This window comes from Mesoplodon densirostris, chromosome 6 (genome assembly GCF_025265405.1).
Source record: "Mesoplodon densirostris isolate mMesDen1 chromosome 6, mMesDen1 primary haplotype, whole genome shotgun sequence".
Classification (NCBI taxonomy): Eukaryota; Metazoa; Chordata; class Mammalia; order Artiodactyla; family Ziphiidae; genus Mesoplodon; species Mesoplodon densirostris.
In genome coordinates this window covers 121,538,923-121,562,570 of record NC_082666.1, presented here as the reverse complement: position 1 = coordinate 121,562,570, position 23,648 = coordinate 121,538,923, and the positions used below count along the sequence as shown (strand labels likewise).

The window sequence follows — 23,648 nt, the reverse complement described above, 5'->3', positions numbered from 1 at the left end:
ATCCTGTTTTTGCTTCATGGATGTAATATCTTTTATCTCTTGGAAGGTATTAATATAGGTTTAAAAACTTTTTTTCTTCCTGTACTAGCTCTCTTTCTTTCCTGTTACTTTATGTGATTTCTGTCTTTTATAATACAATTTTCCTCAAATATGTGGTAATTGTTGACTGTAAATTCTTATTTAAGAGTGGGCTACTAAAAAGCCGACTGGATGCTTTTGTACCAATAAATAGAGTTGTTTGTCACTAAACCCTCACTGCCCAGGACCATGGAGCCCTCTCTTCTGCCACCTCTGAAGAGATATGATAACTTATGTGATAGAAAGACCATGAGATTTGATATGAAGATCTGCATGTAAGGTCCTGAATCTCCCCCTTAGAAGCTGCATGAGCTTGAATAGATGTCTTGCTTTCTCAGTGTCAATCTGAACGCTTAGAACAGTGTATGGCACATGTCACACATGTAATACATATTTGTGGAATGAACAGATATCCTCAACTGAGAAATGAAGATCATAACACCCTCCTCCTCACTTTGTGGAGTTATTTAATTAAGAGAGTACGTCAAAAAGTCCCTTGAAATTATCAAGTGCTACTCAAATTTCAGAGGTTATTATCAAGGAGATGCTAACATTTATTGCACAAGTGCAGTATTGTAGTGAGGGTGCTGTACTGGTCAGTTTCACTGCAGGCATATCCTTCATAATACATGTGCAAGTATGGATGCTGTGCTTCTGTAAAATGAGAAGCATTGTTTTTTTTTTAGGATAGAAAAGACATAATTTAATTTTTTCATAAAGTATAATTTTTAAAAAAGATTAACCCAGGAAATCATGGTTGTTGGTGTTTGCAGATCAGGAAATAAAATATTTCATCATCACACAAACACCTTATGTATAAACCAGCTTACATAAATAATGAAATTACTTACAGTGTGAAGCCTAGAGTATACTCCATTCTTTGTTGTTCTGATTAGCATAAGCGAACGTATAAGTTCCTTCTTATATCTTGAGAATGAATGATGGATGTTTGTTTGAACCACCAGGGTTTCTCATCATAGCTGAAGCCGGTTTATAGTGTAGAAATTCCTTTTCCATTATTAAGAATGAAAGTCCATTCTCAAGTATATGTGGCCCAACAACTAGCACTCTCAGGTTGCTTGTCTGTGATTAATACCAACTCCACCTCGTGGACCATGCAGAATGGTATTTGTTTTGCAGCTTATATTTAGGACACTTGTTGCAAGGTTAAGAACTACTTCAGAAAATGAAGTTTCTTTAAACAACTCTTGATCAGACGTAACCTCCAGTGCATTTATGCTACTATGGCAAAGGGCTTGTGTATACTTTTTCACAGAATCCAGCCCTTCTGGTCCACGAACAAACTTTGTTACTTCTGCAGCAAGTCGTTTCTGAGGACGCCGATTTTCTGGCTCTGTGACATGATGCTGCATTATGTCATTAATCTCTGGAAGGGGTGGAAAAGTGAAGGGCTTTTGGTACGTTTCTATTGAATCATCTTGCTGCCTGACAACTGATACAATTCAAAGGAGGTATCTTAACTCTGTGTAGCCAAACAGCACTTTCAGATGACTTTCATGGTTTTGATCCACTTGTAATTAGGGGAACAGTGATTCCAAATACGTCTTCTCCAGTCATCTTGTGGATGAAATCATACCCGGACATGAGATTGCTTAGCTCATCAGATCCACCCAGCCGGATCAACAGCCATAACGCTGGAACAGGTAGTAGAAGTCATAGGCCTGGAGCATTCCGTATAAGAAGAACTCGTTCATAGGCGTGGAGCATTCAGTTTAAGAAAAACTCGTTCGACCTCATGATCTCAGGGCTTTAGTGCCGACGAGTCTGGATGCTCATGCGCAAGCGTCCGCCCACTGCTGCTCGGAAGGGCATAGAGTACTGCGCTGTGAAGCCGCAGGTCGGCCCATCAGCAAAGAAATGCTGATCAGCTGCTGGAGCCCTCTGCGCAGGCACAATGGCCCCTCCCACCTGCGCAATCGCTTTGAAGGTAAAGGGGCGCAGCTGCGCCGGCAGATGGCCCGCAAGAGGCAACAAGTCGGCCGTGGGTTGAGGCCACAGTAGATGGTCGGGAGAAAGCTTCCTGCCTTGCCACAGTGGAAGAGCTCTGGCAATTCTATCTTCATACCCCTTTTGGGGGAGAACTTTTTTTTTTTTTCTTTTGCGGTACGCGGGCCTCTCACTGTTGTGGCCTCTCCCGTTGCGGAGCACAGGCTCCGGACGCGCAGGCTCAGCGGCCATGGCTCACGGGCCCAGCCGCTCCGCGGCATGTGGCGTCTTCCCGGACCGGGGCACGGACCCGAGTCCCCTGCATCGGCAGGCGGACTCTCAACCACTGCGCCACCGGGGAAGCCCGGGGGAGAACTTCTTGAACAGACCCCCGGACTCCTGCACCGCCAGCCACCCCTGAGCGCCGGAGTGAGCCTCACGCAGCCCCAGAGGCAAGACTCCTGAAGGGCCTGGGGCTCTAGACCACCTGCGTGAGGAAAAGGACCGCAACATGGGCGCCACTATTTTGGTGGCAGCCAATCAGAAGCAGCCTTGAAATATGTGAAAACTCTCCTGTGGAAGAGCAGGTAGGTTTCATAGAGTGGCAGGATGGGGGAAGATAGGTAATGTACATGTTGGCTTCCTATCAGGGGGAACTCTGTTAGTTAGAACTTTGAATCAAAGAGATGAGCTCTCTTACAGTGGGTAGGCTTGGTGTCCCTGGACAAAGCAGAATTTTCCAGGAACACTGCAAAGGAAAATAACCTCCTGGAATGCTGTAAAGGAAATTTCCTGGTAGGGATAGATTACGTCACTAGACTCAAAGTGCTCTAAAACCTTTTTTGTCTTTAAGATCTTCATTATTACAAAATTACAGATTTTAAAGCTACCATCAACATTCCAAATGCTAGAAAATAGACATAAATGTTCTCAGTCAGATTTACTTGGGATGTTTTATAAACATCTTTTGAAATGAATCAGTAAAGAAACAAACATTCCCAATATGTCTAAATCATTGGAGCTGATTCTGTCTTCAGAAAATGCAGTTTGATAACTGCTTGGAGAGGTCAAAGTCCCCTGCTGTAGGACAGTGGCTTCTTCGTTGAGGCCAGTCCTTTATTTGATATTTTCTTGAAGAAATGAAAGGCATTTGGGGAATGCAGACAAGGAGGATGGTGCGCTTCCAGGAAAGAACACACTTTCTTCCTTGAACGGGCTTGCTGCCCAGAAAACAGGTTGATTCCCATTTCATCTGCAGTGCATCACTCATTTATGTGCTGTGCTGTAGGGCTGCCAGCCTCTGCCTGGATACAGTCTTGTCCCCTGAGAAGGGCTGCATTCATTTGTAACCATCCGATGCTGTTTAGCTGACAAGTCAGCATTTTCATCCTCTTTTACCAAGACCCCAAGAAAAGAAAGTGTTGTAAGATCTTCTTTAGCCTTTCAAGGTCGCTTCAGAAGAGAGCTAAAATAAGAAAATATCACTATATGTTCGTTTGAACAGGATTTAAAGGATCAAATAAGCAAGAAATAAAAGAGTGCAGGCTTTAAAGATTGAGTTATATTTTCAGGAAGTGTAAATCAAGGGAGATAATTGCACCTTTTTCTTCATCTCTCTTGTTGAAATCCAGGTAGAATTGGTGACTAAAAAAAAGGTTACCGAGCTGCGATGGCTGTGCAGTGTCATTTTCTGACCAATCCCTTCCAGTACCCTGTAGAATAGATACTGCAGTAAAGGGTTATCTAATGGTTTAAAATTAAGCTTCTATTAATAACTTTGGCTCAGGCCTGAGGTAAGGGGAGAGGGCCCACATAGTTGCAGGTGTCCGATAAATAGTGGTAGAATATCTCAAGAGCAACAGCAATATGCCTCTCACTGGGAGGTTCCCTAGAGCCCTGCCCTAAGCCCTCATCTACCTTCTACCTAGATGGTATCATCCAATGCCTTGTTTTAAATTCCTATCTGAATATTTCCAAACCTCTATCTCACGCCCATACTTACTTTAAATTTTAGAAAGGTACGTCAACTGAGTAATGAACATTTACATTTGAATGGATCAAATGAACTAAAAACTAACCTCGCTTTTGGGGAATAGGGCAGAGGATTGAAAATCTTACTCCTCACTTCAGCTCCACTGGGGTTCCCTATACACAATGTTTAAGATATATACACAAGGTGGAAAACCAAATAGGAATCAAAATACTGTTCTACTGTGGATCAGCTATTACCTAACACAGCCTTGCCACAGGACTTAACCCAGCCCTCTCTGTTAAAACTGATTGGGAGTGTATGACTCGAGCTTGGATTCCCCAGTGGGATTTCCTGTTCTCTCTCTGTCCTGAAACTAAAACGGCTCAGTCTTCAGATTAGACCCTAGACTAATTACGTGGCCTGCCCCTAACAATTAGACCCAGTCCATATTTGTTTTCCACATGGGGGACCAGAAGGACAAAAGTGGAGGACAGGAAGACTGCCTAGGGTTCTGAACTTCATTGTGCGCATGTTTTTTCTTCCCATTCAATACCTTTCCTCCACTGCCTGATGAATTTCTAATCATTCATCTTGATTAAGCTTAAACTTCACCTTCTCTGAAAATGTCTTGATATAGCAAGCTTTACTTATCCATTGTGCTCCCATAGCATGCTATGGGAGCTGACACTGAGGCTCGTAGAAATATTCTTTGTCCTTTTGCTGGTTCTGCTCTGCGTGGTGGGGGACTAGCTTTTCCAGGCTGCATTCTGCAAGCTCCTGTAGCAGCTGAAGCTTATGGCTGGCATCACTGGCAGGAGATGGGGGATGGGCTCTTCCCTTCCCTCCCTTCGTGGAGTGACTTTTCTAGTAGTGAGTATGGTCCTTCTGACATTCCTCCCTCTGGACATGCTTGCTTCTGTTCCAGCTCCAAGTGGGGAACCCTAGCTCTGGTAACAACATGGTATGAGTTTCCTGGGGCTGCTGTAACACATTACTACAAATTTGGTGATTCCCAACAATAGAAGTTTATTCTCTCCCAGTTCTGGTGGCCAGAGGTCTGAAATTAAGGTTTCAGTAGGGATAAGCTCCTTCCAACAGTTCTTGAAGAGAATTCTTCCTTGTCTCTTCCAGCTTCTGGTGGTTCCAGGTGCTCCTTGGCTTATGGCAACATGACTCCAATCTATGCCTCTGTCTTTACGTGGTCGTCTTCTCTTCTCTTTCTGCATCTTCTACTGTTGTCTCTTGGAAGAAAATGTTTTTGGATTTAGGGTCCACCTGATTAGTTCAAGATAATCTCATCTCAGGATCTTTAATTACATCTGCAAAGACCTTTTTTTCCAAATAAGATAATATTCACTGGCTCCAGGTATTAGGATGTGGACATATTTTGGGGGAGGGCTACCATTCAACCCACTACAATCACTTCCTCTCCTTGTTTCTCCCATCTGTGATTGGTCGAGGCTGTCTGCTTTGGAAAATCTCTAGGTTATCTTATTGTTCACTCTTTAGCTGCTCAGATCCTGCCTCTTCTGAGCTACTTACATTTTCTCTGTTATAAATATTTGAAATGGTTATAGTGAGATCCTGATGGAGATATATAGTGATTTTTATATGTGTCTATTATACACTCATAATACAACATATTGTCGTGCTTTGTTTACAGGTCCATGTCCCTTGGTATGCTGTATAACCTTTGTTATTTTTCTTTCTGTACCCAGGACTCAACACAATCCCTAGTTTGGGAAGTTTTCAACAAATAATGGATTATGAACAATGATCTGAAGATGAAATGAGAAAAATATGCTTAATAGATCTAAAATCTGCAATGAATATATTATAAAGTGTCCATTGAAGATATTCAAAGAAAATGTTTGTGTCCTTCAAGAAAACAGCATCACTTGGAGAGAAAAATATCTTTGTGGACAGAGAAATTATTGGCTCTTCTGAGTCCAGTATGGATAAGCACCACAAAACGGTGAGTCTGGCAGAATTTTATAAATATTTCTTTACACCTTCTTATTTCTCAGAGTTTCACTCGATAAAATGCTCATTCACATCAAATGCTTTCCAAACTTCCTCTTTTTACCCATAGTCAACATTTTCAATAAACAATCTGCTTCTAATTACCACTAATAATTTTAATTGGGGAGTGGGTGTTCTTTATGGATATTATTGTTCAGTATATAATCTTTTCTATAGTCTGTTATCTGGACAATCTTTTAGAATAAGAGTTCTGGTGATTTTACTCCCTTTTTAAAAGTCTTCAGTGGTTTTGCATTTTTCACCGAAAAGGTCCAAAGTGGCATTCAAAGCTCTCTTTCGTCCTTGAGCACTCTAATATTCTCTGCTACTGTGCTTGTGTGGATTACTGACAGTCGACCAACATCCCTGTGGTCTTTGGTTCATATACCTTTGCACTTTAATCCTCCACGTCTGAGGAAATTTGACAACAGTTCTGTTTGTTTCAATTTTCTGTGTTTTTAAAGCCATTATACCGACCTGGTTAAACCTTGGGAACTAGATAGATTTGGGGGTGAACTCAGATTCTATTTATTGACCACGCGTGAACTTGAGAAATTCAGTAATGTCTTGGAACTTCGGTTTTCTCATTTGTAAAATGGAGATTTTCATACCTACCTTAGAGTGTTATTTCTAGGGTTAAATGAGAAAATAGATGTGATATGCTTGTCACACAAATACTTAAAAGATGGTATTATTCTAATCTTCTGTCAAAGATAATTTTCTGATTGAAAGCTTCCCTGATTTTTCAAACATGTACATTTTATTTTAGTCCTCTTTTAGTATTTATATTACTCAAAGTTAAATTTATCTTTTAAATCTAACCCACTCACTATATTGAATAGAGTATTTATGATTTACATTTCTCTATATCCTTTAGAACAATCCTGTGTCTGGCACATAGTAGGCATTCAAAAAATTGTTGAATTGAATTCATTATCAATCCATTGAGCTGATAAATTGCAGTACGTTCCTGCTCTGTGCTTCTTGTTCTGAAGGGCTCTGCTCTGCACATTAATCTTAGAATCACAGGGAAGGTAGGCCCTGAAGCTGTGGTGTCTCAGTTTCATTATATTAATGAGATAGCTCCGAGGATTGGAAATAGAATGGTATTTAACCATTGATTAGCCATCAAAAGTTTTCTGAGATGCTGAAGTACATGTTCTATAATTTCAGAAGCACTAATTCATTTTATAAAAACTACTTAAGGGTAGGTTTTCCACAAGCATTAATCGGTTGGGTCACTATTCAGTGTTGAAGCAGACAATAGCCTAAAACACTTGTTTCTTTAATAAGTCCAAGTGGTTTGGAGTCAGGGAGTTTAATAAGAATGCGTTATCTATTAATTTATTCACACATAAGAATACTTATCATTTACTCCTTTTATTCACTCATCCATATTTTAAGAACTGAAAACATGGTATTTGAAAGAGAAATTATTTCTCTAGTAGAGCCTATACTATTTCTTTGAGGCATTTTGTTAATATTTAGGATTTTTATTGCTTCGAGTATATACATTTATTACAATGTCACATTTTGTTTAATCTTAATATTTTCCTGAAAATTTTGAGTCATTAATATGAATACATAGGTTATTCAATTGGTATTAATATTCCTTTTGTACTCAGGCATATTCATTTCTGTCTTGTGATAACTGAATACTTTTAGTGCTGAGACCACGAGACCCAGCCAAATGCCCCAGGGTGCTGATCAGTTGTATAACATCCGATAATATTCCAGCATCCCGCACATATAACCTTTGGTTGATGCCCTTGATGTTACCACCACAGAAAGACTGTGCCAGCTGTCCTCTCAGTGGCTTTACTATGGACCCGTTGATGTCTGATGAAGGGTCTATTGGGGATGAAAGATGTTCTCAGCGACTTGAGTTGTCATAACTAAGTCTTAGCCTTTTCCCCAAAATCTATGGGTTATTATCTTGAAGTCGTGTAAATAAGTTGAAATCAGGTCTCAGCAATTGCAGTCACACCCGCACCTTTCCTTTTTACTCTCCTCCAGGGAGAACATTAATGGATTCCCAGAATTTCATTTGCAGAGACACTCAGAATCACCTTAGAGTCAGATTTAAGATTTCATTTGATTTACCTTATGGCCATACCTCACTGATAAACTTCATAAATGTGATTCATATCAGAAGCTTTTATGCCTTTGAATTCTATCATTTTGCAAAAATAGCTTTTTTTAAACTTAACCAGTGGATTCTTCTTCCTTTTAAAACAGACTTATTGGGATTTGATTTATACACTATAAAATTCAGCCAACGTAAGTGTACAATTCAGTGGTTTAAGTATATCTACATAGTTGTCCAGTCATCAAGATATAACCTTAGAATATTTTTATAACCCTGGAAAAAAACCTTATACCCATTAGCAGTCCCTCCCCATTCTGCTCAATCTCCACTATCCCTAGGCAAATATTAATCTACTTTCTATTTCTATGGATTTGCCTATACTGGACATTTCATATAAATGGAATAATGTAGTATGTAGTCTTTCATGACTAACTTCTTTCATTTATCATAATGTTTTCAAGGTTCATCCTTGTTTTAGCTAGTCCTGTGTTTTATTCCTTTTTATTGCCAAATAATATTGCATTGTATGGATAAACCGTATTTTGTTTATCCATTAATAAGTTGATGGACACATTTGGGTTGTTCCATTTTTGCCTATCATGAATAATGCTACTAAGAACATTTGTGTGCAAGTCTTTGTGTGGACATATGTCTTCATTTCTCTCTGGGTAGATACCTAGGGGTAGAATTGCTGGTTCATATAGTATCCCTGTGTTTAATATCATGAGAAACTGTGAAAGTATTTGCAAAGTGAATGTACCAATGAATTCTTATTTTCAGTGTTAATATTGGTCTTACTAATTTTTATCATTGATTACTCTGTACCATTTTGCTGCGATGACCTTCCATTTTCCTTTTAACTTCTTATGTGGGTTTGTGATGCTTTAACATTCTGGTTTTTCTCCCTGTCTTTTCTGTGACTCTTTTCCCCTTCCTGCAAGCAATTTTGTTCCTGGTTCTTCTCTCTTTCTACCTCAGCGTTTTCATTCAGCAAAGGATACTTCACTTCTCTGCCTTGTGATGATTCAAGTCAGTTACCCCATGATTTAGTCTTTACTAAGTTGCAGTCACACGGTTCCGATTGTTCTTTTAGCACCGTCTACATAGCCGTCTGGTTTCAAATGCAGTGTGTCAAGAGAGCTCATCATGTGCTCTGCAAAGCTGGTCTTTGTTTCTGATTGCTGTCTTTTGAAAATTCCTCTACTGTCCTCACAACTCAGACTTGAAATTTCAGTCATCTTTTATTCTTTCTTCTTCCTTGTCTCTTTTGCCTAATATTTGCCAACTCCTGTCTATTTTATGTGTCTATCACCCTCAGAGATAGTCCCTTTCTCTGCATTACCCTCCCACTGCTCTGCTTTGCTCAAGCACCCTTATTGCTCAATTTGACTTCCATACATTCTCTTTAATTGGCCCACATAATTGTTGTATTTTTCCTTTTCCTTTTTCCCAACATTTTACATTTACATCTTAATAGTTCAATCTCATTCCTATGACTCTTCTCTTAAAAATCTTCAAAGGTTCTTTATTATCCTTTAAGTAAAGAAACAATTCCTTAGGTGTACATTCAAGCCTCTAATATATAGTCTGGTCTCCACTGCATTCCTGCATAGAGCTTATGTTTGAGTCAATCTCAGTTCTCTTTGTTTATCAACCAAGCGTAGTATTTTCCTGCTCCAGCTTTGCTCATGCCTCTCCTTGGGGTGCCCTGTCACTGAATCTACAGAAGCCAATTCCTCAAGGCGCTTTATTAGCAAGTGTCCTCCTTCACAATGATACCCATGATCTCACTAGACTGAATTTATGACTCTTTACTCTCAACTCTCACAATGCCTTTTTCAATTATTTATTACAGTCATTTGATACACATCTAACCTTCCCTCTTTAAATCTATGGTCCTTGAGGGCAGAGGCCATGGCATATTTATCACAATTAGAGAAGTTGCCATTTCCTGAATATTTACTATGACCTGGGCACTGAACTAAGTATTTTGTCTGCAGTATTTTCTTTAATTATCAACAGTCCTCTGAATTAGGCATCTTTTTAATGCTCATTTTATAGATGAGGTAGTTAATGCTTAGAGAAGATAAGTAACTTCCTCAAGGCTAAACAGCTTGTAAATGACAAAGCTGGAATTTTAGCCTTCTCTGACTCTAAAGTCTGTGTAATTAACTAGGACTATGTCACTTTCTCTACAATACCTAATTTAATAAATGCCAGTTAAGTGAATAAAAAATGGTCAGTAAGGGCTGCTGAAGAGACACATAAGGTTTAGTAGTTAGCTTTTAGTTCATATTGAAGTTCTAATGCTTTCTTTGGAGTGAATTATTTACCACGTCCGAGCTGTTTACTCATTCATAAGGCAGAGGAAAGAGATAATAGTCCCTGCCTCACAAGGGCGTTGTGAAGATAAATGAAACAATGCACAAGATGGCATGTACTAGTAGGCTCTCTGTAAATATTAGTTGATAGTAATAAAAGTAAATTTCCACTTTTACTACTCCTCCTTGATAAGGTTGGCTGTCCTTGAAGGTAGCAAGATGAAAGGAGAGGCATGCAACCATCAGTAACCATAACAATTTCACAAAATTCACCCCACCAGGAAATAAATTTTATTATCCACTGTGCAGTCATTCATAGTCATTGACCTAAAATGGAACTAACAAACTATACGATGCTTTATAGTTGAGTGCTGTTTTTACTTCATTTGTATGTCAATATCTCTATCTACCTATCATCTATCTATTGTTTATCTATCTATGGGTTTAAGTATAATAACACTAAATTAACCAGGTAACTCTGTCACTGGGTTTCTAGAAGTGACATTTGGATAGTTCAATCTTTATGAAGACGTCAACCTTCTCGTCTGAGCTCCAACTCTGTTCTTGTTGATATCCCTCAATTAGCCTCAAATATGCAAGTAAAATTTGATTCTCTTTCCTCTCATCTTGTTTTTCGGGGTAAGTTTCTCCTCTTTATCTCACTGACCACAGTGATTCATTATGGCATGTCAAATGCTTCTAGACATTGGTGTTCATGAGAATATTGTCACCTCTATCAAGGCCTTTTATCAAATGAAAAATTTTAATTATAATGAGTGTACACGCTTTCACCAAATTGTACTGTTTCTTACTGTTACCCTTATTTTCATAGAATAAATGCCCTTTGACATTTTATAAGATCCCATTACTAATCAGTGGTTGAAGAAATCCTGAATCTTATATTAACTCCTTATGTAAGATGAATCCTATTCTCACTACCTTTTTCTTTATAAAAACAAAATCAAAGACTTGTTTAAGATACTTGGGGAAAGAGACAGTTCTCAAGCAGGAGGTGAGAAGAGGAAGTGAGGGTGAGTGTGATATGGAAATACAGAGTTAATTTTCTGGTTGCTCGGGCTATCTGAATATGGGTAAGGTACATTAAGATGTCACAGTAAAGATGAACTTTGTCAGTATATTTTCAAGTCCATGACTGAGGAACTGTAGGTGCAGAATTTTCTATGCAGTTCCCATTCTGTTGATATTCAGGAAAAAATATATGAAACTCTTATGTGCTGTCTTGATTTTTTTTTGTTTTGGGTACTCTGTATTCTAATGGGAGGTCTAAAATTCAGTCTTCACAACCTGGAGGGATTTCATAAATGCAGGGTGCAATTTGGAATATTAAATATTTTCTAAAAATCTCTGTGCTTAAAATGTCATAGCAAAAATCTACAGTCAACATCCAAATCATCTCTATTTCAATATTAGTATTGTAGCTAAATGTGCAGAGATTGCATCTTGTTTAATATAATTTTAAGGATGTCTTTGACACTACAAGGTAACATTTTCTGTGCTTGTGATTGCTTATAGAAACAGCGATTCATTGATCTGGAGACTACCTTTCTTCAGGGAACAATGGTGTAATGTTGCTCGTTCTTTCCTTACTAGTTTTTGTCAGGTGTCTGTCGAAGGACCTTTATGTTGATGGTGTGATAAGTAGGAAAGGGATGAGCAGGGGAACACCAGTAGTGTTTCTGGTCCCCACAGTTTTCTTGTGCCAGCGTCAAGGAACACTTTCACATATATGCTCATTAACTTTCTCCATATGAAATACCCTAACACCCTCGTCAGAAAATAGTAAACTCCAATAGCACTCAGCAAAATAACATGAAACAGACACAGTCCTAGGACCCTGGAGAAGGACCCTACCAACTCAAACGACTTATTTTAAATTATAACTAAACAATTAGAAAGCTTATTTTTTCATTCAGTGTCTTTCCATGAAGAACAATTACCCATTAATCTGGATAAAATTCTATAAAAGGTAAATCATTTGGGAATTTTGTCTAAAGTTTGAGATAAAATGATATTTCACTTATATTTAGATTTTATTACCCTTTGGAGTGGCAAAACGACAGATATTAGGATAGTAGATGCCATGCGTGTGAGCAAAACCGGAACATATAATAACAGCTAGGACTACCCTTAACAGATGACTAAGCACTTTTACAAGTACTACTCAGTTGATTTGCACTACTTTGCCAAGAACTAGACTGCCCATACTATTGCCCATACTATTAATCCCTTTTTGCTGGGCTCAAAATGCCGGAGAGATTTACACACATTCACTTAGAAAGTAAATGGAAGATTTGGAACATGAAACAAAGTTTTTGACCATAGGTTTTTTTCTTTTTCCAATATTTAACAATGCATCAGGGGGATAGAAACCTATGTGAACAGACAATAATGTAGGAGAACCTCTGTACATGGGGTTGGGTGAGCATCTTTTGTCTAGAAGCATATTCCCAATGGTGTATGCACCAATAGGGCTAGTAGTAAGACTGCAGAAAGGTATCTCTTGCTAAGAAATTTGAAATACTGGTGGCTCCTATAAAAATAAAAGGAAAAATTGCATTTCATTGAGAGTAATTCTGTATTGAGGTTTTTATGGCTCAAATAAACATGGAAAGTTACCTATTTAATAAATACTTGACTAAAAAACAATGGACATAATGATTTCTTTAAAGTTCTCTTTGGTTCTATTTGGATAAAACTTAGAAGACTGTATTAATCATGGTTTTCTTGAGGAAATGGAAATTTAAAAAAATTAATTGCAGAAATATTTATTGCTTGCTATATACCTGTTTTTATACACAAAGGGTACCACGATGAATGATGTGGTGATTGCTCTCAAGAAGCTCAATCTTAAAGGAGATTAAAAGCGTGTGATTTATATGTTATGATATGATTTAGATGACATGGTAAGACAAGACTAAATATATAAAGGAAGAAGAGAGTGACAGTATACTGAAGTATCAAGGATGGCTTTCCAAAGAAATAACATCTCATTAGATTTTAAAGAAAGAATGGAACATTCACCAGAAGGTCGTGGTCATTCCCACCAAGGAATAATAGGTCCTGGGACAGGTGTTTATTCCTCCTGGAGCTTTATATTATAGCAATAAATAACCCTCACATGTTGTAGTAGAAAGATTTCTAGGCTAGGATGAGTACATCTGACTTCTATTCCAAACTCTGCCCTTAACTTTCTTTGAGTCACTGGAAAATATCTCCATCTCTCTGGGCCTCAGTGTGGACAGGATTAACACTAAAGTTTCTTCTGTGTCTGATGCAATCAACTTTATTGAACAAAGCATGAGACTTAAGAGTATAGGCTCTAGGATTCAGCTAGATCTGTGTATGAATTCTAGTTTGACCACTTTCTTGCCATGTTAACTTAGGAAAATTCCTTAATGTGTCTGAGCCTTAGCATCCTCTTGAGTAAAAAGAAAATAACATCAACCTCAGAGACTAATTGTAAGGACTGTGTAAGATAATGTGTATAAAGTGAACTAACTTACACGATTATTGGAGCCATTATACGTTTAGTTATAACATTTAAGGGGGAATTGCATACGTTGGGGGCAGTTGATGAACAGTTAAGTAGATAATACTAAAATAAGCTTTTGCAATTCCATACATATGCCCTCATTGGTCCTACCCGAGTCACAGGTAAAATACCCTTAACATACTGATGAGGCTACTGTGGGGCCAGTCCCTTGGGCATAACTGGCAGGTGAGCTCTATTAACACAGGGAACAGGTGAGGCCAAGGTTGTGGGTCTGATCCCCATTGGGGCACTTAGGTTCACATTGCTCCATTTTCAACCAATGGCTGCTGGGTGCTGGTCGTCAGATGGGTGCTGACGTGTAACTAAATCTGCTCAAACCTATGTCGAATCTCAAATACCTTCCTTCTTCCAGATCTTAAGTCACCTAAGTTAGATCTTCCCCAGCTATCCTAAGCATTCACCATCTCTGGATGCCCTTTTTTCTTTTCAAATATTCTTGGCACTTATCACTTTCAGGTATCACTTGGTACTTATCACTTATAGTTAATTGAGTTACCACTTTTATTGTCTGTTTCCCCATCGGAAAGGTAAGCTCCTGGAAGGCAAGAAGGTTTCTCTGTTTGTTTACTAATATTTCCCTATTGCTTTGATTAGTCACTGATACATAATAGACATGTTGAGTAAAGACATGTCACATGAAAATGGGTATGATGCATGCAGTTGCCAACACTTTAACCAAGGAGCATGCAGGGGATTATTTTATAACAGGAGACAGAAAGCTATTAAAGGGTAAATGGCTTCTAAGTAATGGATGTGAGTTTGCCAGCTGTGAGATTTTCTTTCTCAAAGTTGGAAAGGTCTATAAAATCCTGTTTCACGCTGGCCAGAGACTAATATCTTTATAAAGGCATATTTGCAAAGATTGTCAGCAAGGTTTAAAAACAAAAGGAACACTGGAGAAAATAGCCATTGAAAATTCATGACTCCTGAATTCCAGTCATTTGCATGGATCTGTGAAAATGCTGAAGACAGAAAAAATAAAACAATATCAGAGTTAATAAGGTAGAAAAAATCATGTACAATAAAACCTATAATTATAAAATGTTCAGTTGAAGAAGCACATTATCTGGATTCAGGTATGGGCTGTAGGAGTCATAGAAGACTTAATCTTTATATTTTTGATATTTAATGGTAATTTTAATATATTTCACTCTTTTTATAAATTCAATCTTGTAAAAATTATTTTCAGTTTGTCCATTTAAAAATCTCTTTTTATCACATTTTGATCCTATGTAGCTTGATAGATTGGCTTCACTTTTTTTTCAGAGCAGTTTTATGTTCATAGGAAAATTGAGTGGAAGGTATAGAGATTTCCCACATACCTCTGCTTCCACACATGCATAGAGTTGCCCATACTGACATATCGTAATCAGCCAAGTCTGTACTGTGCTCCATAGTCCCTCCCTCCAAGCCCTTGGAAACCATTGATCTTTTTATTGTCTCCATAGTTTTGCCTTTTCTGGAATGTCATATAGTTAGAATCATACAGTATACAGCCTTTTCAGATTGGCTTCTTTCACATAGTAATATGCATTTAAGTTTCCTCTATGTCTTTTTATGCTTAATAGTCATTGCTTCTTGGAACTGAATAATATTCTGTTGTCTGGATGGACAAGTTTACTTATCCATTCACCTACTGAAGGACTTCATAGTTGTTTCCAAGTTTTGGCAATTATAAATAAAGCTGCTACAAATATCTACATACAGGTTTTTGTGCAGATATAAGCTAAATGGGAAAAGAACTTGAAAAAGAATAGATATATGTATATGCATGACTGAATCACTTTGCTGTACACCTGAAACTAACACAACATTGTTAATCAACTGTACTCCAATATAAAATAAAAATTTTTAAAATAAATTTAAAAAATAATTTGCATTTTCTTGATGAAATATGATACGAAACATCTCTTTTTATGCTTACTTTCTGTCTGCATATCTTCTTTGGTGAGGTTTCTGTTAAGGTCCTTACCCCATTTTTTAATTGGATTGTTGGTTTCCTTATTGTTGAGTTTTAAGCATACTTTGTATGTTTTTAGAAGGCAGTCCTTAACAGATGTGTCTTTTGCAAATATTTCCTTCCTGTCTATGGCTTATTTTCTCATTCTTTTGACATTGTCTTTCACAGAGCATAAAATTTTAATTTTAATGAAGTTCAGCTTATCATTATTTCTTTCATGGATTTGCCTTTGGTGTTTTATTTAAAAAGTCATTGCTATACCCAAGGTTATCTAGATTTGCTCTTGTGCTATCTTCTAGGAGTTTTATAGTATTATGTTTTACATTTAACTCTGTGATCCATTTTGAGTTAATTTTTGTGAAGGGTGTAAGAGCTATATCTAAATTTTTTTTGCTTGTGGATGTCCATTTGTTGAAAAGATTATTATTGCTCCATTGTATTGCCTTTGCTCCTTTGTCAAAGATATGTTGAGTATATTTATGCACGTCTATTCTGTTTCATTGATCTATTTGTCTATTCTTCTTTTAATACCATACCATCTTGATTACTGTAGCTTTATAATAAGTCTTAAATAGAGTAGCATCAGTCCTCCAACTTTGTTCTTTTTCCTCCATGTTGTGTTTTGGTATTCTGGGTCTTTTGCCTCTCCATATAAATGTTAGAATCAGTTTGTCAGTATCCTCAGAATAACTTGCTGGAATTTTGATTGGGATTGCATTGAATCTACAAATCAAGTTGGGAAGAACCGGCATCTTGATGATATTATGTCTTCCTCTTCCTGAATATGGAATGTCTCTCCACTTATTTAGTCTTCCTTTGATTTCATTCATCATAGTTTTGCAGTTTTTCTCATATAGATCTTAAACGTAATTTGTTAGATTTACACCTAAGTATTTAGTTTTGTGGTGCTAATATAAATGGCACTGTGTTTTCTGATTTCAAGTTCCACTTGTTCATTGCTTGTATATAGGAAATCAAATGAATTTTGTATATTAAATTTGTATTCTGCAATCTTGTTATAATTATTTATTAGTTCCAGGTGCTTTTTTTTTGGTATTTTTGATTCTTTTGGATTTTCTACATACGTTTTTCTAATGTCATTTGCAAACAAAGACAGTTTTAATTCTTCCTAACCAATCTTTATACCTTTTATTTCCTTTTCTTGTCTTGTTTCATTAGCTATAACTTCCACTATGATGTTGAAAAGGAGTGATGAGAGGGGATATTCTTGCCTTGTACTTGATTTTAGTAAGAAAGCTTCAACTTTCTCACCATTAATATGATGTTAGGTATAGGTTTTTTGGAGATACTATCTATCAAATTGAGGAGGCTTGCCTCTACTCCTAGTTTACTGATAGTTTTTACCATGAATGGGTGTTGAATTTTGTCAAATGCTTTTCCTGCATCTATAGATATGATCATGTGGTTTTCCTTTTTTAGTCAGTTGATGTGATGGAGTATGTTAATTGATTTTTTAAAATAGATCTTTATTGGAGTATAATTGCTTTACAATACTGTGTTACTTTCTGTTGTACACCAAAGTGAATCAGCCATATGTATGCGTATATCCCCATATCCCCTCCCTCTTGAGCCTCCCTCCCATCCTCCCTATCCCACCCCTCTAGGTCATTGCAAAGCACCGAGTTGATCTCCCTGTGCTATGCTGCTGCTTCCCACTAGCTAACTGTTTTACATTCGGTAGTGTATATATGTCCATGCTCCTCTCACTTTGCCCCAACATCCCTCTCCCACCCTGTGTCCTCAAGTCCATTCTTTGTCTACATCTTTATAACTGCCCTGCAACTATGTTCATCGGTACCATTTGTTTTTCAGTTTCCACATGTATGCCTTAGCATACAGTATTTGTTTTTCTATTTCTGACTGACTTCACTCTGTATGACAGACTCTAGGTCCATCCACCTCACTACAAATAACTCAATTTCGTTTCTTTTTATGGCTGAGTAATATTCCATTGTATATATGTGCCACATCTTCTTTATCCATTCATCTGTTGATGGACACTTAGATTGCTTCCATGTCCTGGCTATTGTAAATAGAGCTGCAATGAGCATTGTGGTCCATGACTCTTTTTGAATTATGGTTTTCTCAGGGTATATGCCCAGTAGTGGGATTGCTGGGTTATATGTTAGTTCTATTTTCAGTTTTTTTAAGGAACCTCCATATTGTTTTCCATAGTGGTTGTATCCATTTACATTCCCACCAACAGTGCAAGAGGGTTCCCTTTTCACAACACCCTTTGCAGCATTTACTGTTTCTAGATTTTTTGATAATGGCCATTCTGACTGGCGTGAGGTGACACCTCACTGTAGTTTTGCTTTGCATTACTCTAATAATTAGTGACGTTGAACATCTTTTCACGTGCCTCTTGGCCCTCTGTATGTCTTCCTTGGTGAAATGTCTACTTACGTCTTCTGCCCATTTTTTAATTGGATTATTCTTTTGATATTGAGCTCCATGAGCTGTTTGTATATTTTGGAGATTAATCCTTTGTCTGTTATTTCATTTGCAAATATTTTCTCCCATTCTGAGAGATGTCTTTTTGTCTTGTTTATGGTTTCCTTTGTTATGCAAAAGCTTTTTAGTTTAATTAAGTCCCATTTGTTTATTTTTGTTTTTATTTCTCTTACTCTAGGAGGTGGGTACATAACGATCTTGCTGTGCTTTATGTCAAAGAGTGTTCTTCCTATGTTTTCCTCTAAGAGTTTTATAGTGTCTGGTCTTACATTTAGGTCTTTAATCCATTTGGAGTTTATTTTTGTGTATGGTGTTATGTAGTGTTTTATTTTCATTCTTTTACATATAGCTGTCTTTTCTCCATTGTATGTTCTTGCCTCCTTTGTTGTAAATTAGGTGACCATATGTGTGTGGGTTTATCTCTGGGCATTCTGTCCTGTATCATTGATCTATATTTCTGTTTTGGTGCCAGTGTCATACTGTCTTGATTACTGTAGCTTTGTGGTATAGTTTGAAGTCAGGGAGCCTGATTCCTCCAACTCCATTTTTCTTTCTCAAGATTGCTTTGGTTATCTGGGGCCTTTTGTGCTTCCATATGAATTGTAAGATTTTTTTGTTCTAATTCTGTGAAGAATGCCATTGGTAGTTTGATAGGGATTGCATTGAATCTGTAGATTGTTTTGGGTAGTATAGTCATTTTCACAATATTGAGTCTTCCAATCCAAGAACATGGTATATTTCTCCATCTATTTATGTCACCTTTGATTTCATTCATCAGTGTTTTATAGTTTTCTGAGTAGAAGTCTTTCGCCTCCTTTGGCAGGTTTATTCCTAGGTATTTTATTTTTTGTTGTTGCAATGGTAAATGGGAGTGTTTCCTTAAATTCTCTTTCACATTTTTTGTCATTAGTGTGTAGGAATGCAAGAGATTTCTGTGCATTAATTTTGTATCCTGCTACTTTCCCAAATTCATTGATTAGTTCTAGTAGTTTTTTAGCAACATCTTTAGGATTCTCTATTCATAGTATCATGTCATGTGCAAACAGTGACAGTTTTACTTCTTTTCCAATTTGTATTCCTTTTATTTATTTTTCTTCTCTGATTGCCGTGGCTAGGACTTCCAAAACTATCTTGAATAATACTGGCGAGAGAGGACATCCTTGTCTTGTTCCTGATCTTAGTGGAAATGCTTTCAGTTTTTCACCGTTGAGTATGATGCTTGCTGTGTGTTTGTCATATATGGTGTTTATTCTGTTGAGGTAGGTTCCCTCTGTGCCCACTTTCTGGAGAGTTTTTATCATAAATTGGTGTTGAATATTGTCAAAAGCTTTTTCTGCATCTATTGAGATGATCATATGGTTTTTATTCCTTAAATGGTAAATGTAGTGTATCACATTGATGGATTTGCATGTATTGAAGAATCCTTGCATCCCTGGGATATCTCCCGCTTGATCATGGTGTATGATCCTTCTAATGTATTGTTGGATTCTGTTTGCTAGTATTTTGTTGAGAATTTTTGCATCTATGTTCATCAGTGATATTGGTCTATAATTTTCTTTTTTTGTGATATCTTTTTCTGGTTTTGGTATCAGAGTGATGGTGGCTTTGTAGAATGAATTTGGGAGTGTTTCTCCCTCTGTAATTTTTTGGAAGAGTTTGAGAAGGATAGGTGTTAGCTCTTCTCTAAATGCTTGATAGAATTCACCTGTGAAGCCATCTCATCCTAGACTTTTGTTTGTTGAAAAATTTTAAATTACGGTTTCAATTTCATTACTTATGATAGGTCTGTTTTTATTTTCTAATTCTTCCGTTTCAGTCTTGGAAAGTTGTACCTTTCTAAGAATTTGTCCATTTCTTCATGGTTGTCCACTTTATTGGCATATAGTTGTTTGTCGTAGTCTCTTATCCTTTGTATTTCTGTGGTGTCAGTTGTGATTTCTCCTTTTTCATTTCTAATTTTATTGATTTACATCCTCTCCCTTTTTTTCTTGATGAGTCTGGCTAAGGGTTTATCAATTTTGTTTATCTTCTCAACGAACCAGCTTTTAGTTTTATTGATCTTTGCTATTGTTCTCTTCATTTCTATTTCACTTTTTTCTGCTCTGATCTTTATGATTTCTTTCTTCCTACTGACTTTGGGTTTGCTTTGTTCTTCTTTCTCTAGGTTTTTTTTTTTTTTTTGCGGTACACAAAAAAAACTCTCACTGTTGTGGCCTCTCCCGTTGAGGAGCACAGGCTCCGAATGCGCAGGCTCAGTGGCCATGGCTCACGGGCCCAACCACTCCGCAGCATGTGGGATTCTCCCGGACCGGGGCACAAACCCGTGTCCCCTGCATCGATAGGCAGACTCTCAACCACTGTGCCACCAGGGAAGCCCTCTCTAGTTGTTTTAAGTGTAGGGTTAGATTGTTTTTTTAAGATTTTTTCTTGTTTCTTGAGGTGAGATTGAATTGCTATAAACTTCCCTCTTAGAACTGCTTTTTCTGCATCCCATAGCTTTTGGGTCATCGTGTTTTCATTGTCATTTTTTTCTATGTATTTTTTAATTTCTCCTTTGATTTCTTCAGCTATGTCTTGATTATTTAGTATTGCACTGTTTAGCCTCCATGTATTTCTGTTTTTTACAGTTTTTTTTCTGTAATTGATTTCCAGCCTCATAGCATTGTGTTCAGAAAAGATGCTTGATATGATTTCAATTTTCTTAAATTTACTGAGGCTTGATTTGTGACCCAAGATGTGATCTATCCTGGAGAATGTTCCATGTGCACTTGAGAAGAAAGCCTATTCTGCCACTTTTGGGTGGAATGTTCTATAAATATCAAATCTATCTGGTCTGTTGTGTCATTTAAAGCTTGTTTTTCCTTATTTATTTTCTGTTTGCATGATGTGTTCATTGGTGTAAGTGGGGTGTTAAAGTCCCCTACTATTATTGTGTTACTGTCGATTTCTCCTTTCACGGTTGTTAGCATTTGCCTTATGTATTGAGGTGCTCCTATGTTGGGTGCATAAATATTTACAGTTGTTATATATTCTTCTTGGATTGTTCCTTTGATCATTAAGTAATGTCCCTTCTATTCTCTTGTAACTGTCTTTATTTTAAAGTCTATTCTTTCTGATACGAGTATTGCTATCCAAGCTTTCTTTTGATTTTCATTTGCATGGAATATCTTTTTCCATCCCCTCACTTTCAGTCTGTATGTGTCACTAGGTCTGAAGTGGGTCTCTTGTAGACAGCATATATATGGGTCTTGTTTTTGTATCCATTCAGTCAGTCTGTGTCTTTTGGTTGCAGCATTTAATCCATTTACATTCAAGGTTATTACTGATATGTATGTTCCTATTACAATTTTCTTAATTGTTTTGGGTTTGTTTTCATAGGCTTTTTCTTCTCTTGTGTTTCCTGCCTAGAGAAGTTTCTTTAGCGTTTGTTGTAAAGCTGGTTTGGTGGTGCTGAAGTCTCTTAGCTTTTGCTTGTCTGAAAAGCTTTTGATTTCTCCATTGAATCTGAATGAGATCCTTGCTGGCTAGAGTAATCTTGGTTGTAGGTTTTTCTGTTTCATCACTTTAAGTGTATCCTGCCACTCCCTTCTGGCCTACAGAGTTTCTGCTGAACAGTCAGCTGGTAACCTCATGGGAATTCTTTTGTATGTTATTTTTTTGTTTTTCCCTTGCTGCTTTTAATATTTTTTCTTTGAATTTAATTTTTGTTAGTTTGATTAACATGTGTCTTAGTGTGTTTTTCCTAGGGTTTATCCTATATGGGATTCTCTGTGCTTCCTGGACTGAGGTGACTCTTTCCTTTCCCATGTTAGGAAATTTTTCAACTATCATCTCTTCAAATATTTTTTCAGGCCCTTTCTTTTTCTGTTCTTCTTCTGGGTCCCCTATAATTTGAATGTTGGTGCATTTAGTGTTGTCCCAGAGGTCTCTCAGATTGTCTTCAATTCTTTTCTTTCTTTTTTGTTTATTCTGCTCCCCAGCAGTTATTTCCACCATTTTGTCTTCCAGCTCACTTATTCGTTCTTCTGTCTCAGTTATTCTGTTACTGATTCCTTCTAGTGTATTTTTCATTTCAGTTATTGTGTTGTTCATCTCTGTTTGTTTGTTCTTTAGTTCTTCTAGATCTTTGTTAAATATTTCTTGTATTTTCTCAATATGTGCCTCCATTCTATTTCTGAGATTCTCGATTATCTTTACTATCATTACTCTGAGTTCTTTTTCAGATAGATTGCCTATTTCCTCTTCATTTTATTGGTCTTGTAGGTTTTTACCTTGCTCCTTCATCTGTGACCTATTTTTTTGCCATCTCCCTTTTTTTTTTTTTTTAATGAGTGAGATTGTGTTCCTGTCTTACTGGGTGTTTGGCCTGAAGCTTCCAACATGGGAGTTTGTAGGCTGTTGGGTAGAGCTGGTTCTTGGTGCTGAGATAAGAACATCTGTGAAACATCACTCCAATGAATATTCCCTGGGGTCTGAGATTCTCTGTTAGTCCAGTGGTTCGGACTCAGAGCTCTCACTGCAGGAGCTTCGGCTCAATCTCCGGGTCATGAACCAAAATCCCCCAAGCCACGTGGGGTGTCAAAAAAAAGAAAAAAATAATAAAAAAAAGAAAGAGAACAATAACAAAGTTAGAAATATAATTAGACAAGGAAACTAACAGATATGTTAGAAATAATATAAAAATAAAAATATAGATGAATTAACAACCAGAAAGTACAACAGTACCACAATAGTAAAAAAGAGGAAGAGGGAAAAAAAAGGGGGGTGAAGGCCTTGGCTTTGGATGGCGGGGCTTAAGCAAGGGCATGGTTTGGGCAGTGGATGGGGCGTATGCTTAGGACCCAAAGGGCTGGAAAAGGCCCTGGGGGCTGTGGGGGTTGAGCCTTAGGCTCAACGGAACAGTAGGCATCCAGGCATGCCCCCCACCCCTGGTCTTTGGGGGGAACCTCACCTGGGAGCCCAGCAGGCTCCTTGAGCTCGAGTTGGTGGGGCAATCGCCCTCCGCTCCTCTCTCGCTTCTCCCGGAGGGCCCCTCCCACCTCCCTCTCCTGATCTCCCCGGCCTCCCTACTGTGTCCCCAGGAACAATGAGGCTGGGGTAGGGGGTGGCCCTGGAGGGCAGGGGACTGGCCTGGGAGCTCAGCAGGCTCCCCGGGCCTGAGTGGGTGGCGCAATCGCCCTCCACTCCTCTCCTGCTCCTCCTAGAGGGTC

At 37.8% G+C, this 23,648-nt stretch overlaps 1 pseudogene; it reads right to left on the bottom strand.

Moving 5' to 3' along the window:
* Positions 1–1,052: 1,052 nt before the first annotated feature.
* LOC132491705 (tyrosine--tRNA ligase, mitochondrial-like) lies at positions 1,053–1,793 on the bottom strand (annotated as a pseudogene).
* Positions 1,794–23,648: the final 21,855 nt, after the last annotated feature.